General features: G+C 43.1%; 1 protein-coding gene across 1 annotated transcript in view; it reads left to right on the forward strand.

Moving 5' to 3' along the window:
- gnb1l (guanine nucleotide binding protein (G protein), beta polypeptide 1-like) overlaps nucleotides 1-169 on the forward strand; it is a 34,968-nt gene extending 34,799 nt beyond the window's left edge. Inside the window, exon 8 of the transcript XR_011962993.1 lies at nucleotides 65-169. The gene's annotated coding sequence lies outside the window, so the exon portion shown is untranslated. The remainder of the gene's footprint in view (nucleotides 1-64) is intronic.
- The last annotated feature ends 14,079 nt before the right edge of the window (nucleotides 170-14,248 follow it).

The raw sequence follows: 14,248 nt of genomic DNA on the forward strand, positions 1-14,248 counted from the left end.
TTATTTTCTGTGATTTAATCATCAATACCTCAACTTTTATAGATGTGTCCTTGATTTATGTTAGGTTTCACAACATTTGGTAATGATATATCCAAAGAACTGTGACAGTGAAGAAGGAGACCAATCACCCCTCCACTCTGCACAGACCCTTGAAATAAGCAGATCAGCGAGTTTGTTGGAATACTCTCCAATTGCCTGGATGGAGTAACAGCTCCAACAGCATTCAATCGGTTCAATGCCAGGCTGCCTGAGTGGCACCCATTCCACCGACTTCAAAATTCACACCCTTCACGACTGGCACTGTGACAGTAGTTACATATCTACAAGATGCACTGCTGCCATTCTCTGGTAAGCCTGCACATTGTTCCTTCTTAAAATAACAGTCTAATCCCTTTCTAAAACTCTCGATTGAACAAGCCTCCACTACACTCTCAGCCAGTGCGTTCCAGATCCTAACTACTCACCTGATGGTGTGAAAATGCAACCAGATTTTTCCTAAAAAAAAAATTATTTATTACTCGGAAAGGATTAAAAACTGAGTTAGTGAAGGTGAGAACAATTGAATGAAACGCACTTACAGTATAATACATTTCTAAGGGATTGGCTGCTCGCTGTATGAGCCGCCGTTTGAAATACCTGTCTGACAGATTGTGACTCTGACGAATGATTGATAGTGAGTTACATTGGCTTGTTTTACACACCTGTATTTGTATGAAGCGGTTACCTAGCACCCGGCAGCACAACAAGTCAGGAGTGGAATCCAGTCTGCAAACTGAAATAGTAGCCAATCGATTAACCATTTCGTATGCAAGTCACTTGAGCATTTTAAACGGGGGAATGTTTATCCAGACAGATTGTGGATCGGGGCTAGGTTTAATTCACATCCCCCTTATTATCAAAGCAATAGGCTGGCCGGTGAAAATTGCGATCATCCTGTTTATTAAAAGGGTTCAGCAGGGAATGAGTCACTGGTACAGACGGTTCCTCTAATTCTTTCCGAATATTTTTTTTTTGCAAGCCTGTGTTAAATTCTAATGTCTACGTTAGCAATCTTCCTTTATTAGGACTGGTGTAAAAGCTCAATCTGGTCTTAAAATTCGCCTTCGAGACCGAGCAAGCGAAAATTCTGTGACGTTCACCGTCTCCCCTCACCTGAACCAACTATTTTCAGGGTAAGTTTATCTCCGTAAAGACCGACGCTGTTCAGATGTAAATATTCAGTTCAGCCAACTGAACTGTCTCTGGTTTCTCTTGGGCTGTGAAAAGGACAAATAAGATCAGCGTCGAGAATATTTGAATGGACGCTTTTAGGAGAGTCAGCGATTTTTAGAAAAGTCATCATTGAGAAGAGACGACAAATCTCCATCCTATCTCACCTCACTCATTAACCCTTTCCTCACTCTCCCCAGTCCCCTCCTCAATCTCTTCAAATCCTCCCCCATTCACCACATCCCTTCCCTATTCTCTTCAGCCCCTCCCACTCTTCCCAAGCCCTGCCCACTCTTCCCAAACCCGCCCCACTCTCACAAACCCCCTCCCCATTCTCGCTAAACCCATTCCCCACACTCTTCAACCCCTCCAACTCTCCCCAACTGTCTCCCAACCCTCTCCCCAACCTCCATCCCACTCTCACCAAACCCAATCCCCACTCTTGTCAATCCTTCCCAATCTCCCCAATTCCCTCTCCACTCTCATCAAATTGCCTCCCCACTCTCCCCCACCCCCTCTCTAATCACTTCAACCCCTCCCATTCTCCCCAATCCCATCCTCATTCTCCCCAACCTCGTTCTCATCAACCTCACCGGCCCGCCCCCCCCCCCTCCCAAGTCCCTCCCCCCCCCCTCCCAAGTCCCTCCCCACTGTCAGGGGATAAAAAAGACCAGGGCAAAAAGTTTATCTAATAATACCGTGCATTTGCTTTGAGAGTCACATCTTAATAACGTACAGTGTACATGGTTCTACTTGAAATATCTAGAATCAACTTCTGTTTTTAAATAAGTCTTCCATTTGTGTACAACTACTTGTATCGATTTGGTGCTTTTTAAAATAATAAAATGTCAAAAGATACTTTGAATCAGACCTATATATTAAACAAATTATAACATTAAGGAAATGTTTATTCAGGTGACCAAACGTTTGGCAAAAGTGGTCAATTTTAAAATCAAAGTAATTAAATATGAGCCAGCGAAGGTTAGTGAACATGGGGGTGCTAGGTGAAAGACTCCTGACATAAGCAGGAAACAGGCAGCAGAACTTTGAATGACCTCAGATTTGTAGGGATTAGAATGTGGGAGTCTGGCAGAACAGCATTGCAATAGTAAAACCTAGAGATAACAAGGCTACATGAAAACTGGAGAAAGAACACCTCATCTTCTGCCTTGGGAGCTTACAACCATATGGCCTTAACATAGAATTCACGAACTTCCAAATCTCCTCATCTCATCTCATCTCATCTCATCTCATCCCAGGTCCAGCCCTCCCTCTCTGCCCTGCCTCCTTAACCTGACCAAACCTGTCCATCTCGCTTCCCACTTATCTACTCCACCCCTTCCCACTAACCAATCACAGCCACCTCCTATCTGCATCCACCTATTGCAATCCCACCCAGCTTCCCCGGCCCCCACCCCGCCTCCATTTATTTCTGAGTCCCCTTCCCCAAATCCTGATGAAAGGTTCCGACCTGAAATGTCGACTCTCCTTCTCCTCTGATGCAGTGTGACCTGCTGTGCTTTTTCCAGCTCTATGCTTTATCCACTCTGACTCCCCAGCATCTGCAGTCCTCACTATCTCCAAACCTACAGATGATAAAGGCATGGATGAGCATTTCAACCAGGAAAAGGTATTGGGTAGTGTTAGGCAGATATAGTGATAGCTGTGAATTTTTTAAAAAATTAACTTTGTGGGATGTGGGCATCACTGGCTCACAAGCATTTATTGCCCATCCCCAATTCCCCTTGAAAAGGTGCTGGTGAGCTGCCTATGGTGGTGAATGTAGGGTAAGAAGCATAACCTGAGATCAAATAGAAACTAAATATTGTGAATGGTCATTTGGCAGGGAGAGAGATGGAATGGTGACCAAGGAATAAAATTTGTAGACCGTCAGACCATGGGCTAATTGGGTCTGCTCCACCATTTGATCTTGGCCAATATGTTTCTGAAGGGCTTATGCCCGAAACGTCGATTCTCCTGTTCCATGGATGCTGCCTGACCTGCTGCGCTTTTCCAGCAACACATTTTCAGCTCTGATCTCCAGCATCTGCAGTCCTCACTTTCTCCTTGATATGTTTTTCAACCCCATTCTCCTGCCTTCTCCCTGTAATCCTTACCAATCAAGAACCTGTTTAAATGCACTCAATGGCTTGGCCTCCACAGCCTGCTGCAGCAATGAATTCCACAGATTAACCACCCTCTGACTGAAGAAATTCCTCCTTATCTTAGTTCTAAAAGGCTGTCCCTTCACTCTGAGGTTGAGTGCATTCTGTGCAATCGAGTCCCAGTCTCTTCTACTAACTGATATGTTTTCTCTATGTCCACTGTATCCAGGCCCTTCAGTGTTCTGTAAATTTCATTCAGATACCCTATCATCTTTCTAACCTCTATCGAGTCCTCAACTACTTCCCATACAACAAGCACTTCATCCCCGAATCATTCTTTATAAACCTCGCCTGGATCCCCCCTCCAGTACGAGCACATCCATCCTCAGACAAGGGGCCCAAAACGGCTCAAAATACTCCAAATACAGTCTGACCAGAGCCTTAAACAGCCTCAGTACTACATATCTGCTCTTGTATTCTAGCCCTCTTGAAATGAATGCAAGCATTGCATTTGACTTTCCAATTGCCACCTGAACCTGCATTTTAACATTAAGAGAAACCTGAACTCAGACTCCAAGTCCCCTTGTGCTTCAGATTTCAAAAGCCTTTCCCCATTTAGAAAATGGTCTATGCGTCTATTCTTCCTACCTAAGTGCACTATCTCACACTTCCCAACATTGTATTCCATCTGCCACTCATTTGCTCACTCTCCTAGTCTGTCCCAAGTCCTTCTGCAGCTTTGCTGCTTCCTTAACTCTATCATTGTGTCATCTGCAAACTCAGCAACAATGCTCTCAGCTCCTTTGTCCACATAGTTAATGTATAACGTGAATAGTTGTGGTCCCACCTCAGACCCCTGTGGAACTCCACTAGTCACCAGCTGCCATCCTGAAAAAGAACCATTTGTCTCTACTTCCTGCCTTCTGCCAATGTGCCATTCAGCCAATCCTCTGTCCATACCTGTATCTTACCCCTAATACTATGGGATCCAATCTTATTTAACACCTTCCTGTGTAGCAAAGTCCTTCTGGAAATCCACTGGCTTTCCTTTGTCTAGCTTGCTCATTACCTTGTCAAAGAATTCTAAAACATTTGTCAAGCATGATCTCCCTTGACGAAGACATGCTGACCCAACCCTATTTTACCATGTACTTCCTAGTATTCTGCAATCTCATTCTTAATAATGGACTCTAAAAGCTTGCCAATGACTGAGGTCAGGCTAACTGGCCTCCAGTTTTCTGTCTTTGGCCTCCTTCCCTTCTTAAACAAGGGTGTTACATCAATCATCTTACAGCCTTCTGAGACCCTCTCTGACTCCAGTGATTTCTGAAAGATCACTACTAATGTCTCTACAATCTCCTCAGCCATCTTCTTCAGAACTTTAGGGTGTAGACCATCTGGTCTGGGTGATTTATTCACCTTTGGACCTTTTGGCTTCCCCATGATTTTGTCCTTAATGATGGTCGCTACACTCGCTTCTGCCCCCTGACTCTCTTGAAGCTCTGGTGTGTTGCTGGTGTCTTCCATTGTGAAAACTCATGCAAAATGTCTATTCAGTTCCTCCACCATTTTTTCCTTCCCCAGTAGTACTTGTCCAGCCCAATTTTCCAGTGATCCAATGTTCACTCTTACCTTTCTTATATCTAGAAAGGCTCTTGCAATCTTGCAGGAATGCAAACCATGATCTTAGAATGCCTACAATGCAGAAGCAGATTATTCATCCCATTGAGTACACATCAACCCTTTGAAGAGCATCTCACCCAGACCCACCCCACCCCTCCAACCCTGCACTTCCCATGGTTAATCCACCTAGCCTGCACATTTCTGGACACTATGGGCAAATCACCATGGCCAATCCATCTAACCTGTACATCTTTGGACCACTGGAGGAAACACACAGACACGGAGAGGATATATAAGTCTGCACACAGACAATCACCTGAGGGTGGAATTGAACCTGGGTCCCGGCTCCTGTAAGGCAGCAGCGCTAACTGTTGAACCACTGCACCAACTAAATCTTTGTGTTTCCAACATTTAATTAACTTTATCTGGTGCTAACACAACACAATTGCTAAGCTGCTAGCATGGATGTTCACAAATGCTACGCGTTTCCTCGCATTTCCCCCAGTGACAAGTCAGGCAGCTGCTAACAAGAAAGATGGGGCTGCTTCAATTTTTCACAGTCAAGAAACGCAAATAAACTCCAAAGTGATCTCAGTTAGTTAATGGCAATTTCTACAAACAACTAGCTGAACATGAATGTGTCCTAGTCATAACAAATACTTGCTAGAGCTGAGGTTATGGGAGAGATCAGTCAGCATGGCAGGCCCACTCTTCTTCTTGTTGCATTCATTGGATTAAAAGATTGCAGTCATGCTGGAGTGTAGCAGAGCCAACTGGCGAACACACCTGGGTAAGGAAAGGATAGGTGGTGGGGTAATGCATTGAGGAGAACTGGGATCCAGGTTAGGAAGGAAGCCAAACTGTACCCTCTACCTTAGCTCAGACCCTTCCACTCCCTCTTCACAGGCCTCAGGATTCCATACCTCCATCATTCCCTAAACCCAGATAGTGAACCAGATACCAATCCCCAAGACCAGACAGTGATACCCTCTAACAATCCCTGGAGACACTGATACCCTCCAGCTGATTTCAGTCTGTGCATAATGATGATGTTGTGCAAATTATCACTGCTAATTTTCCACCTGGAATGCTTTGTGATGAAGTTAGAAGTCACTGCGTGCAGGCACGAACCACTGTGCATGCATAGAGCCATCTCAGCAGCCATGGCAATACATATATGATGTATTCCATTGGAGAAAATTTTTGTTCACCCATTAGCGAATGCAAAACACAATGTCTGATTTGCCACCTTTTTCAAGACCTCAAGTTGTTCTAAAGTATTTTACAGCAAAATAAGTATTTTTGAACTGTATTTGGAATATATTTTCCCTACATAAAGTAAAAATGTTGCTTTCCGTGATTTATTTAGTTATGTAAGCTCTCCAGTTGTAAACATATTTCATTAGATCTGCTTTAGTGAGATTCTACTTTGCACCAGGTATCCCAATTCTGCTCGCACAGTTGGGAGAAGCTTATTCTGTAATATTGATATTGAATGGAGATTATATTTATGCAGGTTTCCAGCAACTGCAGTGTTTGCTTTTTGTAGTTTAGTTTTATGTCAATCTGAGTTACTTTCTTTATTTTAGAGAGACCATTGCCTTATTCCCAAGAAACAGCATACATAAGTTGCAATCAGATAGTTTATATCCACAGTTCTGCAATTTTCTGCAGTCTTAGATCCCAATAAAAAAATAAATTCAGCAAGATTATTAATCACAATCAATTCTGAAATTGTCAAGACACTCATTGAGTCCAATTTGTAGTTGTGTATTAAATCATGAGCCATGCATAGTGTTATTCTGGCTCAGTGAGTAGCAATTGTTGCCTCAGATTGTGGGTTCAAGTATGATTTTCGACACAAACACAAATTGTGGGCCAATGTCAACATAGAGAGAGTGTTGGCATGCTATCCCTCAGATGATATGTTTAACCAAGGGTTTCTTTATCCTCTTGGATTGTAAAAGGTCCAAAAGGAATCTTCCAAAAAAAGCTTTGAGTTTTCCCAGATGAGGTGTTTGATATTTATCTCTCAGGCACTATCACAAAACAGGTTTATCTGATCATTGACACATTGCTCTTTATGGAACTTGCTGTACAAACATTGGTTGCTACATTTCATAAATAACAGGAAAAGTGCTATGGGGAGGTGATGGCTTAGTGGTGTTAACACTGGACTGTTAATCCCGAGATCCAGGTAATGTTCTGGGGGCCTAGGTTCAAATCCTACCATTGCAGATAGCGGGATTTGTATTTAGTGGTGATTGTGATTCCATTGCTGATTGTCAGGAAAACACATCTGGTTCATGAATGTCTTTTAGAGAAGGAAATTACCTGATCTGGCCTATATGTGACTCCAGGCCCTTTGGGATGAACAATAAATGTTTGCCTGGCCAGTGATGCCCTCATCATGAGAATGAATTTTTTAAAAATGAAGGTGATTATTTATTGGGTTATACCTAATTTTGGAACATTTACTCTCAATACTTCAGAGGTGGTTGCACAATATGTCAAACTAGTACTGTTTAAAGTTGAAGACTGATTAGGTAGTAAAGTAGATGTGAAAGCAGAATTGGATTCTTTCAGACACCACACAATGGAGATGAAGTGGAAATGAAAACTGAAGATAAGATCGTAAGACATAGGAGTGGAAGTAAGGCCATTCACCTCAAGTCCACTCCACCATTTAATCATGGCTGATGGGCATTTCAACTCCACTTACCCGCACTCTCCCCATAGCCCTTAAATTCTTGATCTCAGAAGGAATTATCAATCTCTGCCTTGATTTCCTGGCCTCAACTGTGCTCCATGGCAATGATATCCACAGACCCACCACTCTCTGGCTGAAGAAATGCCTCCTCATTTCCATCCAAAATTGACCCCGTCTAATTCTAAGGCTGTCCCCACAGGTCCTAGTCTCTCTGCCTAACAGAAACAACTTCCCAGTGTCCACCCTTTCTAAGCCATGCATTTTATTGTAAGTTTCTATTAGATTTCCCTTCAACCTTCTAAACTCTAATGAATACAATCCCAGGATCCTCAGCCATTCATCATATGTTAGGCCTACCATTCCAGGGATCATCCATGTGAATTTCTGCTGGACACACTCCAGTATGTCTTTCCTGAGGTGTGGGGGCCCACAATTGGACATAGTATTCTAAATGGGGCCTAACGAGAGCTTTATAAAGTCTCAGAAGCACATCACTGCTTTTATATCTCAACCCTCTTGAGATAGATGACAACATTACATTTGCTTTCTTAATTACAGCCTCAACTTGCAAATCAACCTTTAGAGAATCCTGGACTAGTACTTCCAGATCCCTTTGTACTTCAGTTTAAAGAACTTTCTCACCATTTAGAAAATAGTCCAGTATTATTTTCTCCAAAGTGCAAGACCTTACATTTGCTCACATTGAACTTCATCAGCCATTTCCTGGATCACTCTCCTGAACTGTCCTAAATCTTTCTGCAGCCTCCCCACCTCCTCAGTCCACCTAACTTCATATCATCAGCGAACTTCACCAGAATGCCCCCAGTCCCTTCATCCAGATCATTAATATATAAAGTGAACAGCTGAACCCGATGGGACACCACTTGTCACCGGTTGCCATTCCGAAAAAGAACCTTTTATCCTAACTCTCTGCCTTTTGTCAGACAGCCACTCCCCAATCCATGCCAGTAGCTCACTTTGAACACAATGGGTCTCTGCAGCCTCCCATGAGGCACCTTACTGAAGGTCTTTTGGAAGTCTAGATAGATAAGATCCACTGGGTTTCACTGGTCTAACCTACTTGCCACCTCTTCAAAGAATTCTAACAGGTTTGTCATGCACAACCTCCCCTTACTAAATCCATGAAGACTTTCTATAATCCGACCCTGCATTTCCAAGAATTTCGAAATCTCATCCTTCATGATGGGTTCTAGAATTTTACCAACAATGAGGTTAGGCAATTTTCCATCTTTTGTCTGATGCTGAAATACTCAGCAGGTCTGGCAGCATTTGGAGAGAGAAACAAAGTTAATGTCTCAGGTCAGTGACCTTTAGGCACTTGAAGAGAATATTAATTAAGGACTAAGGGGAAAGAGCAAATGTTGAGCTACCTTACTCTTGCAGAGAGCTGGCACTGGCTGAACTCGATGAAAGGCCTCATGAGAGCCATAAGAAACAGGAATAGGAATAGACCATTCAGCCCCTTGACCTTGTTTCACATTTCAATATGATCATGGCTGATCCAATATTCCTCATGTCTACTTTCCTGTCCTTTCCTCACAATCCTTAATTTCCCAAGTGATCAAGAATCTATTTTAGCTATAAATATACAGAAGGACTCTGCCCCCACAGCACTTTGTGGCAAGGAATTCCTCCTCATCTCAGTCTGAAATTGACACTCCTTTATTCTGAGACTCTCTCTGATCCTAGATTCTCCTATGGGTGATGGGGGTGGGGGTGGTGGTGGTGGGGAGGAGAAACATCCTCTCATTCTATGTTGTATACATACGGTGAATCTATTCAATGGAATGCAGACTGGGTATGTTCTATTTGTACAATGGGCATGGCCATCCATTCCATTTCGACACAAACTCCTAATAACTGTATTCCTACGTACATCAAATGTCCCCCCCCCCCCCACCCCCCACCACCACCTTGTTACCTGATGCGTTCTTCTTAAGGTATCTACCGATACCCCTTTGAATGGAGAGTTTACATATTTCCTAATCAATCTGTTCAGAGATGTTCTCACGTCTCTCTGGAACTCGAACACAAGAATCTTTGTCCAGAGGTGGGGATGCTACCACGGGCAACCAGGGCTCTGAATTGAGAGATTATTGTTCCCTGTCTAATTTCATGACCCTCTGTGTTCTCAGTGCCACCCCGCCTCCCTCCTCTTGCATAAAACTGAACGTGGTAGCGTGAGCTACACAGCGGTACAAATTTGCAGAGCCGTGAACAGTCTCTTTCAAAAAGCCAGAACAAGCACGATGGGCAGAATGGCCTCATACTCGTGAAGTTCGGCCTCCAGTTGGGCGTGGGGTGCTGAAGTTTTACATTAAAGCCTCCTGCGCACTAATTACCCGTGACCAGAAACCTGTGGACAAATCAGATGGAAAAATAGGCCATCTGGCTCATTCTAAATATTTGTCTATCTGGTGAATATATTGTTTAAAAAAAACCGATCTGCACGAAACACATGGTGTAAATAAATCAGAATATCAACAGTATTTGCATAAAATGTCACAGACAGCCAGAACGTAACAAGTTTTTCTGGATTGATTGTAAGCGGGAGCACGTTGCTGTTACTGACCAGTTGAGAGAGAGTTGTCTTGAGACGCTGTTACATCAGATCCCTCTGGAGGTTCGCGCGCAGTGAATCACTTTGAAGTTAGGCGACTTTCATTCTCGTGTGGAGCAGGCTAACAGTTACCGGACTGGTTATTGTTTCAGCACCAATCTTGTCTCCCAGATGAATATTACTGGGATGCCTTTGTTGTCCTGTTGACTTGCGTGCTTTCAGCCATATGTCTGTCCGTCTCCCCTTTCCCAGTTGCATCTGTTGCACAGTAATTGGCAAGGCACAGGAAAGTAAAGGAAATCAAAGGCGCGACTGATGGGCTACAAAATGCTTTTTTTTTGTTGGAAATTAGGAGCGGGCCAGCCGTGGAAAAAATCATAAAAGTTACCCGGCTCTACTGCTTCGACCTTGAGATTCCCTGACAGCTTCCCATCCCTGAGTCAGGCCCAGTGCTATAGAACAGACGTTTAAAGGGGTTTCCGCCTATTCTGTGATAAATCGAATGCTTTTAATATTACAAACAGATGTGGGCAGAGATTTACGAAAACATAATGAGCGAGGAAGTGCTGAGAATCATTTGAGGTAAATTGGGAAGTCAATAAAGGGAAGCGAGGGTAGAACTGGTAATTCTTTGATAAAAAACTTGAGCTATAGAGTCTAGGCCCAGGTGCGTGTCAACAATGATTTATTGTTGGAGTTCATTTTGAGCTGTGTTTGCACTTCTTGGTGTGAAACTGTTGAGATTTGGGCATTGCTGCAGCCCTGATGTGTAAGTGCAGGCTGAAGCTCTTGACCAGATCCCTGGGTGAAACACCAGTACCACTAATGCTTTGGGGCGGCACGGTGGCTCACAGCACCAGGGTGCCGGGTTCGATTCTAGCCTCTGGCGACTGTCTGTGTGGGGTTTGCACGTTCTCTGCGTGGGTTTCCTCCCACAGTCCAACGATGCGTTAGTCAGGGAAATGGGTCTGGGTGGGTTACTCTTCGGAGGGTCCGTGTAGACTGGTTGGGCTGAAGGACCTGTTTCCACACTGGAGGGAATCTAATCTAATCTCACTCCCCAGTAAGGAAGAGCTTTGACTCTCCAGTCTCATATTGCATTGATTCTAAAGGTGTGATTGGATATTACATTGCACAGATTATACAACATTTACCAGTTGACCCAATGGCTCTGGTTTTGCTCTTCTCAAACCATCTCACAATGATATTAATTCATTTTGGGGGGGGGGGGGGGGGGTGGTTTGGATTAATCTGGGATGGCTCAGTGGTTAGCACTGCTGTCACACATCACCAGGGACCAGATTCAATTCTAGCCTCGGGCCACTGCCTGTGTAGAGTTTGAACATTGTCCCTGTGCCTGTGTGGGTTTTTCTCCACAGTCCAAAGATGTGCAGGTCAAGTGAATTAGCCATGGAAAATGCAGGGTTACAGGGACAGGTTAGGCCTGGGTGGGATGCCATTTGGAGGGTTGATCCGGCCTCAGTGGGCTGAATGGCCTGCTTTCACACTGTCGGAATTCTGTGATTAATAACTGTTATATTTATGATGCCTATTAGATTAGATTAGATTACATTACAGTGTGGAAACAGGCTTTTCGGCCGAAGCGCAACCCACCCATACCCCTACATTTACCCCTTACCTAACACGACGGCCAATTTAGCATGGCCAATTCACCTGACCTGCACATCTTTGGACTGTGGGAGGAAACCGGACCACCCGAAGGAAACCTACGCAGACACTGGGAGAATGTGCAAACTCCACACAGTCAGTCGCCTGAGGCGGGACCTGAACCCGAGTCTCTGGCGCTGTGAGGCAGCAGTGCTAACCACTGTGCCACCGTGCCGCCCACTAGTATTGTACTTATCACCCACTTCCCCATAGAAATTAGTGGGAAGATCTTCTTGATTGAAGTCTTGCACCCTTAATATTTTTAATTAATTAATTAATTCTATTAGAAAAGACGTAGGCCTCTCGGTCTAGTGAAAAATATTCTACGGCTAGCTTGAGAATTATGACCTCTTGTTTCTGGTAGAGGGAGGTAGTGACAGGTGCTGGTATCACTGCCCACATTCTCCACTCTATTGGGCATTGGTTAGCTCAGTTGACTGGATGTCTGGTTTGTGATGCCGGGTGATGCCAACAGGATGAGTTCAATTCCTCTTCAATTTTTCGACTGGCTGAAGTTACCATGCCCCATGCCAAGGGCTGTGTTCTCGACCTTTCCTGGGGTGTGGTCCTCTCTGGCAGTCTTCTATGTTTAAACAGAGAGCAGACTTTGGCAAGTTTCACTTCACTCAATCTGGGGTCCTAGAACAAAACAAAGAATTGCGGATGTTGGAGATCTGAAACAAAAACAGAATAGTAAAAAAAAAGGTAGAGAATGTGAAAAACAGATTTTTAAGAACTGAGATAAAAACAGAAATTGCTGGAGAAACTCAGTTGGCCTGACAGCATCTTTGGGAAGCAAACCGAATTAATGTTTTGAGTCCAATAACTCGGCACCAAAAAAATCACAAGTCAGACCTGCTGACTTTCTGCAGCAATTTCTGTTTTTATCTCGGTTCTTAAAAATCTGTTTTTCACATTCTCTACCTTTTTTTTACTATTGTAACATGATGATCAGAACTATGCTCAGCTTTGGTATTTGGATTTAGGATTGATCCACTATAACTGTGGTTAAAAAAACTCCTTCCAGGATTCGCATGTTAAATTAATATTAATTATTCACCCGGGAATCAATATTTTGACTCTAAGAAAAATATCTGTAGTCTGTTTACTGAATTGGTTAAATACACACTGCCCTCAATAAATAGACATACTCGTCCCTGCCTTAAATCCTGACTCACATTGGATAACACAGTGGTTGCCAATACACACCCTGATTACTAACAACAATAAACATCTGAGGTATCTGATGGCATGCTCTTCTGTATATATTACACTGTATATGTTCTGCATGCATTGTTTGAAAAATGTGTTCTATTGTCTCAGTAGTGACATTGCGGAACCAAGATTGTATTTCAAAGAACTTCGTGAACACGGGCATTTAATATACCTGATTATTACATGTCCAGAGTAGATGTAGGTAAAAGTCAGCTTTGTGGATATAACTGCTGATGTAATTTTGAACAAAGTTTTGACTGGTAGTTTGGTTAGCCATTACAATTACAAGATAAAATTCAGGAAAGTTTGAAAAAGCCAGTCAGAGGAACTGTACTGGAAGGTTTGCTTATTTAAACCTTTCGTGAACTTGTTCAAAGTTGTCTTAGTTGAGGTAACTTTAACAATACATTGTTATTGTTTGCTCTGCATATGATGATCTATGAAAGAATCCTGTTTGACAATTTAGTCTATTATAGAAGTAGCTCACATTAAATGTCTTATGAAGTTGAAATCATATAGAACAATACAGTACAACAGGCCCTTCAGATCTCAAACTCACCTACATACCCGTACCCTACATTTTACTATCATCAAGGAACAATAAACAGGCCTATGTTCAGGGAACTTAATCCCAGATATATTTGTGTCAACTTCCAGTTATTAGAAAACATCCGCTTGGTTTATGGGAATTGTTTTTTTGTATTAAGTCAAGAAATCATTTTGCAAACCTTGAAATACAGGCTCAAAGATACAACTTGGAGGGGGTGCAGGAGCAGAAGGACCTTGGCGTTCAAGTGCATAATTCTTTGAAGGTGACCAGGCAAGTTGAAATGATTGTTACCGAAACTTATTGGAGCTTGGGTTTACAAATAGAGATGTAGAGTACAAAAACAAGAAAGTGATGCCACACCTCTACAAGTCATTGGTCAGGCCACATTTGGAATATTGTGTTCGGTTCTAGGCAGCCTATTTCAGGAAGGATGCTAAAGCCCTGGGGAGAGTGGAAAGGACATTTACTAGAATTATATCAGGAATGAGGGATTTTAGATACAAGATTAGGGAAACTGAACTTATTCTTGTTAGGATTTGGAATGCACTTCTTCAGAGAGTAGCCAACACAGTATCAATACAACGGTT

The sequence above is a fragment of the Chiloscyllium punctatum genome, chromosome 17 (assembly GCF_047496795.1).
Source record: "Chiloscyllium punctatum isolate Juve2018m chromosome 17, sChiPun1.3, whole genome shotgun sequence".
Taxonomy (NCBI): Eukaryota; Metazoa; Chordata; class Chondrichthyes; order Orectolobiformes; family Hemiscylliidae; genus Chiloscyllium; species Chiloscyllium punctatum.